The sequence below is a fragment of the Podarcis bocagei genome (assembly GCF_964188305.1).
Source record: "Podarcis bocagei genome assembly, chromosome: W".
NCBI classification, from domain to species: Eukaryota; Metazoa; Chordata; class Lepidosauria; order Squamata; family Lacertidae; genus Podarcis; species Podarcis bocagei.
In genome coordinates, this window is record NC_138131.1 from 84606768 (window position 1) to 84618323 (window position 11556).

Consider the following 11556-nt stretch of genomic DNA (forward strand, 5'->3'; position numbering starts at 1 on the left):
GTTCCGAAGTGGGGAGGGGGGGCGGGGACACCTGGCCCCGCTGCCCCACTTCGGAAAGCTGTTCCGAAGTGGGGAGGGGGGGCGGGAACACCTGCCCCCGCCGCCCCACTTCGGAAAGCTGTTCCGAAGTGGGGCGGGGGGGCAGGGACACCTGGCCCCGCCGCCCCACTTCGGAAAGCTGTTCCGAAGTGGGGAGGGGGGGCGGGAACACCTGCCCCCGCCGCCCCACTTCGGAAAGCTGTTCCGAAGTGGGGAGGGGGGGCGGGGACACCTGGCCCCGCCGCCCCACTTCGGAAAGCTGTTCCGAAGTGGGGAGGGGGGGCGGGAACACCTGCCCCAGCCGCCCCACTTTGGAAAGCTGTTCCGAAGTGGGGCGGGGGGGGGGCGGGAACACCTTCTGAAGGCGGGCAGGGGGCGAAAGTCTTTGTCCCCCCTGCCTGCCTTCCCAGGGGCTTTTAAATCGCCCCGGACAGCGGAGAAGTCCTCCGCTGTCCGGAGCGATTTTAAAATGCCGCCCGCCAGCATTTTAAGATAGCCCCGCACAGCGGAGAAGTCCTCCGCTGTCCCAGGGTTTTTTAAAATGCTGGGGGTGGGAAGAAAAGCCCTTGTCCCCCCCCCCCAGCCTTCAGAAGAGGTCCGGGGACAGACTGTCCCCGGACCTGGCCTGAAGGTGGTTTCCCTAGGAACGCATTAATTGATTTTCAATGCATTCCTATGGGAAACCGTGCATCGCAAGACGAAAAAAACCGCAAGACGAAGAGAATTGCGGAACGAATTAATTTCGTCTTGCGAGGCACCACTGTATTGGAATCTATAAACTGGTTCGATGACTCTCCCATCAATTCTCCAATTATGGAGTTTCCGGCTCTTTGAGAAAACTAGGATCTTAGATTTTCCATAATTAATTGTAAGGGAATTTGTGTTACAATATGATCCAAAAAATTTTAAGGCCCTCCTGAGACCTACTCTAGAAAAGGAGAGGATGACTGCGTCATCCGCATATAGTAACAGAGGGCAACGATAAAGTGCTAGGCGGGGTGCGTGAATCCTTTCTTGAGCCTCTGTTAGGGGAGTCCTCATGTCGCTTATGAATAAATTAAACAGGAATGGAGCCAATATACAGCCCTGTCGGACACCTCTGTTAATGGGAATTGAATTGGTGAGATCGCCCTCCGGAGTGAGTCTCACTCTGGCCACTGAGTTCTCATGGAGTTTAATTATTAGCCAGAGAAGCCTTCTGTCGATGCCCCAGCGGGTGAGTTTTTCCCAGAGGATGTTCCTGGGGATACTATCGAATGCTGCCTTTAGATCAATGAATGCCACACAGAGTTGGCCACCCTTTGGGGTGGAATATTTCCAGGCAAGATGCTGTAAAATTAGAATATGATTAATTGTTGACTGTTTTGGGCGAAATCCAGCTTGTTCGGGCCCAATTAATTTTTTCTCTTCGGCCCATTGGGTAAGTCTGTTCAACAGGAAGCGGGCATACAGTTTCCCCACTATTGAGAGCAGACTGATATTTCTATAATTTCCTGGGTCGTCTGGTGAGCCCTTTTTGTGGATTGGAACGATAATAGCGTCCTTCCATACTTCCGGGATCATTCCAGAGTTGTTAACGGCATCAAAAATGGTCGCCAGGACTTAAGCCCACCAGTCCGCATGGTATTTTATAGCTTCTGCCGGGATCAGGTCTGGCCCAGGCGCTTTCCCTGTTTTGAGTTTAACGATCAAATCATGGATGTCCTCCGGATCAGTGGGGGGCCAGAGGGGAAGCTGTTCTTGAAATTCATCTCTTGTGTTAGCAGTACAGTCAGTTGTGGCAAAATAATTTTTTAAGTATGATTCCCAAACCGGGGCAGGAATAATAGTTAAAGGGTATCTTTTAGTTCTTTGATTTAACAGGAGCCAAAATTGTCTGGAGTTCCGTAATGATGAGGCTTCTATGATTGCCCGCCATTGATTCACTTGCCATTCCTGTCTAGCTCCCTTTTGAATTTGCTTGTAGGCCGATTTTGCTTGGAAATATTCTTTTGGCAGGACCGTTGCTTTATATTCTTTGTAGATGTTACCAAGAAGTTGTCTAGCCTGTTTACAAGCACTATTGAACCACAATGCACCTATCTTCCTTTGTGTTCGATTTATTTTATGCGTCGGAACAGAGAAGAAGGACGATAGATCTTCTGACAGATTCGAGAATAGTCTTAGAGTTTGGTCATAATCGTAGTAGTCCTCAATTAAGCCTGAATATGCTTGTTTTAGCCCTTGTTGGAAATATGCTGAGTATTTTTGGGCCTGTAATTCGGACCATTTAACACTTTTGATTTGCAATACTGAGTTCGTAATCAGATGTGTTGGGTGCCTGTCTCCATCTGGGGTCCAGTCTATAGTCATTGTGGCGACCAACGGTAGGTGGTCGCTCAGTTGAATATTTTCAACTTTAAAATGGGAAAATTTGGGGAAAATGTCATGAGATACTAACATATAATCCAGGACACTGTTTGCAGAGGAGCTTATGTGTGTAAAATCACCCGGTACGTCTGGCGGGCAGTTCCCGTTTAGAATCACTAAGTTTAGACGTAGTACCAATTGGTAAAGAAGGGTTCCTGCTTCATTTACCCTTTTGTCTTTGGAAAGTCTTTGAGTATGGAGGGCGAGGTCATTAATGAATTCTGGAGTTATCCACCATTTGGCTTTGATTAAAGACTCCCAGTTTGTTGCAATGCGAGCATTGAAGTCCCCTGCTATAACATTGGGTATATTGAGGTATTTGGAGAGACAAAGAGTAAGATGTTCCTCCAAAATTCCCCATTTATTGTATAAGTCTGCAGTGTTGCCTCCAGGAGGAAGATAGACATTTGTTATAACAAGTTCAAAATTTTTCCCCGTAATCAGGGCTGTAATTGCAAAGGTGGAAGCATTTACAAGCGTGAGTTTTGCCTGTATTTTCAAGGAAATTGCTATAACTAATCCTCCACTAGGCCGGCCTCCTTTAGTAGACGGGCATGCCGGTAATGATGTAACATCAAAACCATTAATATCTACTCTCCCCTCTTCCCATGTTTCTTGTAAAAGAATTACTTGGTGTAAGTTTATTAGTTTTACAAGGTCCGGGTCAGATTTTTTCCCCTTCCAACCTGCTATGTTCCAGCTTAAAAAGGAGAACGGGGGGGGGGGGGGAGAGATTTGACTGGGGTTTGGGTAGTCACAATGGAGAAGGGGGGAACGCTGATCTTGGGTTGTCAGATTTAAAGAAGTCAGTAATTTTCCTTTGACTAATAGTAGATGACTTCTCTCCTTTTGACGCAGGTGTGCCTCTTGAGCTGTTTATAATTATGCTCTGCTCGCTCGGTCCTATAGGGGTAGTGTCCTGGTTTGGTCTGATCTCCTCTCTGAAATCCCTTGTTTTATCAGAGAGCTTATCACCTAGGGGGGCAGAGATTAGGTCGGTACAAGTTTTAGCTATTATTAGATTTTCCTTCCATGGGTATATCATCTTATTTATATGGCCCAAGGGGTCTTCTGTCCAGTCCGTATCGATAACAGATTGAACTTCTAGATCATCAGCTAGGGATTCTCCGTCCGATAATGATGACTCCAGGTCAGGCATTGAGGAATGTGTCGAAATTTTGTTTACATTTTGCTGTTCTTTAGTAGATATATCCATTCCGGTTGGTACAGGATGAGCTGGTTCCAAATTAACTAATGAAGGTGGCGGGACGATTGTCTGTATCGTTGCCTTGGATTTTATAGACCTATTTTGGGGCTGTGGGCTAAATTGGAGAAGGTCCACCGAGCCTTCAATGGCCCTGTTTGTTTGAATTTCTTTGTTTCCTATTTTACTTTTGGCCTGAAACATCTTCTCTCTTAATTTGTCTAATTTATTTATTATTTTTTCTTTTTCTTGTGATTGTAATTCATCAAATGAATTCATAAGGGCGCTTTCACCACTGGATATTCTGGAACTACCCAAATTCATTCCTAGTTGTGGGCTGCAGACGATCTCCTCCGTTCTCTGTGGGGAGAGCAAGATCTCTTTGTCTGGCGATTTTATAGAGCTTGTTTCTGAATCTAATGTCTCTTTCCCTTTTTCCACAAGTAGTGGATTTACTATGCTGTCCGCAAAAACCCTTGTGGGTATGATTTTTGTTTTTATGAATTTCCATTTTTCTCTTATTATTAATAAGGGTAATCTCAGCGAATGGAAGGCTAAAATAACTTTGTAAGGGCCATTTGATTGAGTTAGCGGAAGTAAAGCACGAAGATCGATATGAACTGTGCTTATTCTCAGGATTTTACTTAGGGCAATTTTAGCTCCTTCTAAGCTTGACCAGTCCCATATCTCTGACCTTATCGTTAGGCACACCTTCTTTGGTTGCAGTGTTAGATTTTGCTTACACATGAGATTGTTTAGTTTGTATTTTCTCATCCCCTTTGCCCCAGATTTTGGTGGGGCTATCCGTGGAGGTCCCCTCTGGTAGTTATTTTTGAGGGCAATTTTGGCATCCATATCCATCACTTTTTCAGTTAGCTTGGAAATTGAGCACGTCAGAAAGTCTATCTTTTTAAATATACAGTCCAGTGTCCTAATGACTAATTGTAAATGGGAGGACTCATTTCCCAGCTGGTTCTCTTTATCCTGGATCTTTTTTCCATCCACGTCGGACCCACCTTTAATGGGAGTGCTCGTTAGATTACAAGTGTGTAAGATGGTATTTTGGGGCTTGGGAATGGCTACATCCAAGTCACTTAGTGGAAGAAATCTATTGTGTGTAGTAACTGCTGCTTGAGGATTTGACTGGACTCTTCTTCCCTTAGCTTGTAGCTTGGGGCTAGGGAGAAGCAGTAATTCCTCTGCTTCTCTGAGGCGTTTCCTCTTGCCCATAGCCACAGTAGATATGAACTAAATAATATAAATAATACAGGAGAGAAGAAGGGAACTTCCTACCACAGTCAGTGATTTAGCTGTGCAGCTGAGTATTTAACTCCAGGGATTTCTCCACAGTTCGTTGAAGAGCTATAATAAGAGTAAAATTCCGATAGAGATTTACTCCTGTTGAGGGCTCTAGTAAATCTTCTCCAGCTCAGCCCTCTTCACGGTTAATTATACAAGTCAAGGGCTCTCAATTTAAATCTTTATCCGGTCCCCCGTCCCTCCCCTATTCGGTCTCTGGGGTAAGTGAAGGCAGGCTTTACTTAAAACAGAAGGGTCTCACCGCTTTGCGAACTTCCAGGCTTTTGTTTTGTTTAATTGGAACTTCCGTCTCCTTTCTTCTCACCTCTCTCTGCCGTAGACTTCTTCTTCGCCTCTCAAAGTGTAATTTCAGCAACCCGAAGCCTCACAGCCTCACAGCTTTCCACACTAGCTGGTAGGATGACGAAGTGCAGCTGGAGAAAGCGGCTCGGGAGGGAGGCTGGGTCCTCAAGCCCGTCGGGTTCAGCTGCTTGTCCAGGCACCTGAGGACTCCTATGGTCTCCTCTGGTCCTCCCCTGGCCTGGCTTCAAAACTTCGGCTTGGCTTCTTTCCCTTCCCCAAGTATTGAGACTCCGCTCAGACCCTGTCTCCAGGCTACAGCTACAGCAGCGGTGATCCAGTGCCCGGGAGTAATTTTAACCAACGCTTGCCTTCTAGTTCCTTGTGTAGCCGGTGATTCAGTGTCCTTCCAACAAGGGAGACAAATTGCTGTGTCACTTGTAGGTTTAAATGCCTTAGCTAGCAATTAAAACAGGTAAAAAGAAATTAATAAAACTGTTAAAAACTAATAAAAAACTGCACGACTAGCATGGAGCTTAGAGCAGGGCTGCCCTTGCCGGCGCCATCTTGGAAGCTCTCCCCCCACCTCTCGGGCGTGGAATTGGCATTTCTCCAGTTTGACCCACAGCTGATGCTCCTGCAGCCTTTTCAGCACTTTCTTGACATCTTTCAGATGCTGCTCCTCGTTCTCTGAGTAGATAAGTACGTCGTCCAGGAAGGCCACACAATTCTTGTACAGCAGGGACCCCAACACGTGGTTCATGAAAGCTTGAAATGTGCTGGAACCCGATTGTAATCCGAAGGGCATCACGAGGTACTCAAAGGCCCCCAGAGGGTGAACATCGTGGTTTTCCATTCATCCCCCTCCCTCATCCTTATCAAATTGTACGCCCCTTGAAGGTCCAACTTGGTAAAAACCTTCCCTTTCCTTACCCTGGCCAAAATGTCATCAATTCTGGGCATAGGGAAGGTCACTGGTTCCGATACCCGGTTGACCGACCTATAATCTACGACCAAGCGGGGCTCCTTGGAGTCTCTTTTGTCCACAAAGAACACTGGACTGCCCCCCACCGCCCTTGATTCTCGTATAAAGCCCCTCTTCAGGTTCTTGTCAATGAACTTCCGCAACTCCTGCATCTCCCTGTCTGACATGGCGTACAGCTTACCCACTGGTAACTGAGCCCCTGGGAGTAGGTTGATCTGACAGTCAAAGGGCCTGTGAGGGGGTAGTCTATCCGCCTCTTTCTCACTGAAAACTTCTTCCAGGTCTGCATACTGAGGTGGTACTTATGGCAACGGAGAGGCCAAAGTTGCCATGAGTTCCAAGAAAAACAAACATGGAGTCCAGCACGCTTCCCTTTGCGCAGCTCTGCTGTCTGTCCGTGCTGATCCAAAAATCCTTCCTGCCTCTCCCTCTTGCCGGTAGCAGAGATAAACACAGCGGTGAAGCAATTGCAGTAATAAATTCAGACACAAAGGCGTTCCTTATCTTCTTAGCCTTTAATCATGAAGTTTAACAGCATAACTTCAAACCTGGTGAAAGCTCACCCATCTTGCGTCCTCTCTCCGCAAAAGCGAAACCAGACTGAAACTCTCAGAGTCAATCCACTCCCATAAGAGTTTCTAACCACGCCTCAGGTAAGAGACGTCACACAGAACTCCTTAACCCTGTGAGTTCTGAAACCAATAACAGTACTCTCACCTTTTCTCCCACCGCTATCCCTGCCACCCTGGCTACTGCCATCCTCGGGGCTTCCCCTTCGTGGCAGTGCTCTACGCAGTGAGCTGACCCAAAGGTGACTGTCTGCTGGTGCCACCCCACTACTGGATCGTGCAGTGCCAGCCAGCTCATTCCCAGTATGATTGGTGGCCCTGCTAATGTGGCAACGTGAAAGGCAATTGTCTCAGTGTGTCTGGAGACCCTCGTTTTCATGGGAGGGGTCTAGTGGGTCACTCCCCCCCAAGAGTTCTCTCCCATCAATGGTTGTTACTTGCAGGGGGTGTTCGAGAGGCACCACCTGGAGTTGGTGTTCTAGTGCAAAATCCCTGCTAAAGAAGTTGCAAGAGCTGCCAGAATCCAGCAATGCCTTCACCTTAATAGGGTGTCCGTTGGGGAGTTCTAACACCACCTCTATGGCTATTGCTGCCCGGGGGGGGGGTCTGGTTTGGGCACCTTCACTGGTTGCTCGCCTGGCTGCTGTGCCCGCTCTCCTGCAGCCAAGCCTTGCCGTTTCCCTGCTCCTGCTCTCCCCCCGCGGCCCCCACCATTCCTTACCACGCTTTTCTCTGAGGGCAGACTCTGGCAAAATGTCCCGGCTGTAGGCAGAGAAAACACTTCCTGGTCGTTTTCCCCTCTTTCTTGCGAACCTCGCCGGAGTTTGAAACCCCGCGCACGCGCGCTCCTCCAATTTCCATTGGTTCCGCGGGCAGCACGGGCGGTGCAGGTGGCCCAGGCACGTCTGGAATGCGATTGTCATGCCAACGCTCCACTCTCCCTTCCCGCCTTTCCAGAGCACACGCCTCTTGGCGTACTCCCACAGCAAGCGCCATTTTAGTCAGCTGGTCCATCGATTGCGGGCGGGGCGAGCGGGAAAGTTCATCTTTTACCCAAGAGGCTAAGCCTTCCTCAAATAGCATTTGCACTGGTTCTGAACCCAGTTCCCACCCGAGTTTGTGGATTAGCATTGCAAATCGTGACCAGTACTCTCTCACTGATTGGTTCCCTTGTTTGCACTCCATCAGCTGCTGGCGTGTCACGCTTTGCTCCACATCACTTGAGAACATATGGTCCATGGCGCTAAAAAATTTCCTCAAGTTCTTTAAGGCGGCATTCTCCGATGCCATTAAGGGCCTAATCCATTCTCTGGCCCCGCCTTCCAGGTGCCCTATCACAAAAGTGACCCTCCCCCCATCGTCTGCAAAGTCCTCATACTGCAGGTCCAGCGCATATTGCACATCTGTCTTAAAAGCATTATAGTCTCTGGGGTTGCCTGAAAACTTCTGCACTAGTCCCGGTACCTTCCTTGCGATGGGGTTGGGCTTCCCCTGGGCATCCTGAGTCCGCCTTTCATCCAGCCGCGCCGCTACTATAGCCAGTTGCTGCTCCAACTCTCTGTTTCTCTCTTCGAGCGTTGGTTCCTTCCTGGCCCCTCTCCGGCGCCTGCTCCTCCAGCTTGACTCATGACACTGCCTCTGCTGCTCTCCGCACAAGCAACAAGGGACTGACGGATTGCTGTAATGGGAATTGGGGTTGCTTGTGCGTAAACTGCAAGCTGCTGCAAGCTAGTCGTATAGCTAAAACTTTCCCTGGTTTGACAGCCCTTGAAACGCGACTGTCTTAGTCACTGGCAGAATCCGTCAGTGGGTGTGACCTAAATTTCTTCCAACATAAAAGTTGCTTGACTCCAAGTCTCCTCCTAGATTCTCTGCGTGGAAGCCTTCTGCGCAGCGTGGGCGTGCCAAGCGGAGGTCCTGTGCTCTCTCCGCTGATTTCACTGGAAGCGTTATATGTCAGGGATGTGTATACCTGTGAAGAGATCCAAGATTTAGAACCTCAAAGCCAAAGTGAGAGCATTTGGGTCAAAATTAAGGGAGAGAAACATAACAGAGACCTCATTGTGGGAGTTTAGTATAGATCCCCAAGCCAAACGGAGGACATAGATGATGCCTTCCTGGAACAGATGGCCAAGCATGCAAAAGGAAGGGAGATAGTAGTAATGGGGGACTTCAGTTACCCAGATATTTGTTGGATTTCAAACCCAGCCAAGAGCATAAGGTCAAACAGATTCCTCACTGGCCTTGCAGACAACTTCATTGTCCAGAAAGTGGGAGAAGCAACAAGAGGAACAGCCATTTTAGATCTGGTCCTAACCAATGTTGATGACCTGGTTAGTGGGGTAGAAGTGGAAGGATCATTAGGCGCGAGTGATCATGCTCTTCTGAAGTTTACTATACAGCGGAAAGGAGCAGCCAAGCATACTAGGACTCAATTTCTTGACTTTAAGAAAGCCGACTTCATAAAACTTAGGGAAGTGCTGGGTGAGATCCCATGGACAGTAATACTAAAAGGAAAGGGAGTTCATGATGGCTGGGAGTTTGTTAAGAGGGAGATAGTAAAAGCACAACGTCAGGCAATACCAATGAGATGGAAACATGGAAGGTGACCTAAAGAAGCCAGGGTGGCTATCTAAAGAACTTTTAACTGAGTTAAGATTAAAAAAGGATGTGTACAAAAAATGGAAAAGGGGGGAAACCACCAAAGAGGAATTCAAACAAATAGCCAGCACGTGTAGACACAAAGTCAGAAAAGCTAAAGCACAGAATGAACTCAGGCTTGCTAGAGAGGTTAAAAGCAACAAAAAAGGCTTTTATGGGTATGTTCGTAGCAAAAGGAAGAACAAAGAAACAGTGGGGTCACTCAGAGGAGAAGATGGTGACACAGAAAGGGCTGAACTCCTCAATGCCTTCTTTGCCTCAGTCTTCTCCGATAAAGAAAACAATGCCCGACCTGAAGAATTTGGAGCAAATGATTCAGCAAAGGAAACACAGCCCAGAATAACTAAGGAGATAGTACAAGAATACTTGGCTAGTTTAGATGTATTCAAGTCTCCAGGGCCAGATGAACTTCATCCAAGAGTATTAAAAGAACTGGCAGATGCGATCTCAGAACCACTGGCAGTCATCTTTGAGAATTCCTGGAGAACAGGCGAAGTCCCGGCAGACTGGTGGAGGGCAAATGTTGTCCCTATTTTCAAAAAGGGGAAACGAGAGGACCCAAATAATTACAGCCCAGTCAGTCTGACATCAATACCAGGGAAGATTATGGAGCAGATCATTAAGCAAACAGTCTGTGAGCACCTAGAAAGGAAAGCTGTGATCACCAATAGTCAGCATGGATTTCTGAAAAATAAGTCATGTCAGACTAACCTGATCTCGTTTTTTGACAGAATTACAAACCTGGTAGATGAAGGGAACGCAGTGGATGTAGCCTACCTTGATTTCAGCAAGGCATTTGACAAGGTGCCCCATGATATTCTTATAAAGAAGCTGGTAAAATGCGGTCTTGACTATGCTACCACTCAGTGGATTTTTAACTGGCTGACTGACCGAAACCAAAGGGTGCTCATCAATGCTTCCTCTTCATCCTGGAGAAGAGTGACTAGTGGGGTGCCACAGGGTTCTGTCTTGGGCCCGGTCTTATTCAACATCTTTATCAACAACTTGGATGATGGATTCAAGGGCATCCTGATCAAATTTGCAGATGACACCAAAGTGGGAGGGGTGGCTAACACCCCAGAGGACAGGATCACACTTCAAAACGACCTTGACAGATTAGAGAACTGGGCCAAAACAAACAAGATGAATTTTAACAGGGAGAAATGTAAAGTATTGCACTTGGGCCAAAAAAATGAGAGGCACAAATACAAGATGGGGGACACCTGGCTTGAGAGCAGTACATGTGAAAAGGATCTAGGAGTCTTGGTTGACCACAAACTTGACATGAGCCAACAGTGTGACGCGGCAGCTAAAAAAGCCAATGCAATTCTGGGCTGCATCAATAGGAGTATAGCATCTAGATCAAGGGAAGTAATAGTGCCACTGTATTCTGCTCTGGTCAGACCTCACCTGGAGTACTGTGTCCAGTTCTGGGCACCACAGTACAAGAAGGACACTGACAAACTGGAACGTGTCCAGAGGAGGGCAACCAAAATGGTCAAAGGCCTGGAAACGATGCCTTATGAGGAACGGCTAAGGGAGCTGGGCATGTTTAGCTTGGAGAAGAGGAGGTTAAGGGGTTATATGATAGCCATGTTCAAATATAGAAAAGGATGTCATATAGAGGAGAGAGAAAGGTTGTTTTCTGCTGCTCCAGAGAAGCGGACACGGAGCAATGGATCCAAACTACAAGAAAGAAGATTCCACCTAAACATTAGGAAGAACTTCCTGACAGTGAGAGCTGTTCGACAGTGGAATTTGCTGCCAAGGAGTGTGGTGGAGTCTCCTACTTTGGAGGTCTTTAAGCAGAGGCTTGACAACCATATGTCAGGAGTGCTCTGATGGTGTTTCCTGCTTGGCAGGGGGTTGGACTCGATGGCCCTTGTGGTCTCTTCCAATTCTATGATTCTATGATTCAAAGATGATAAAGCTCTGATTGGGCTTTTTTCAAATTGGTGTTTTTGGGTTTAGAATGCACATTCAACCAAAAATCGCAGGTGACATGTTTGTTACCAGCCCAAATCAAGCATAGGTGTTTTGGTTCCATCTCAATAGTAAAAGGACGAATAAGCTTCGATTGCTCTTTCGGT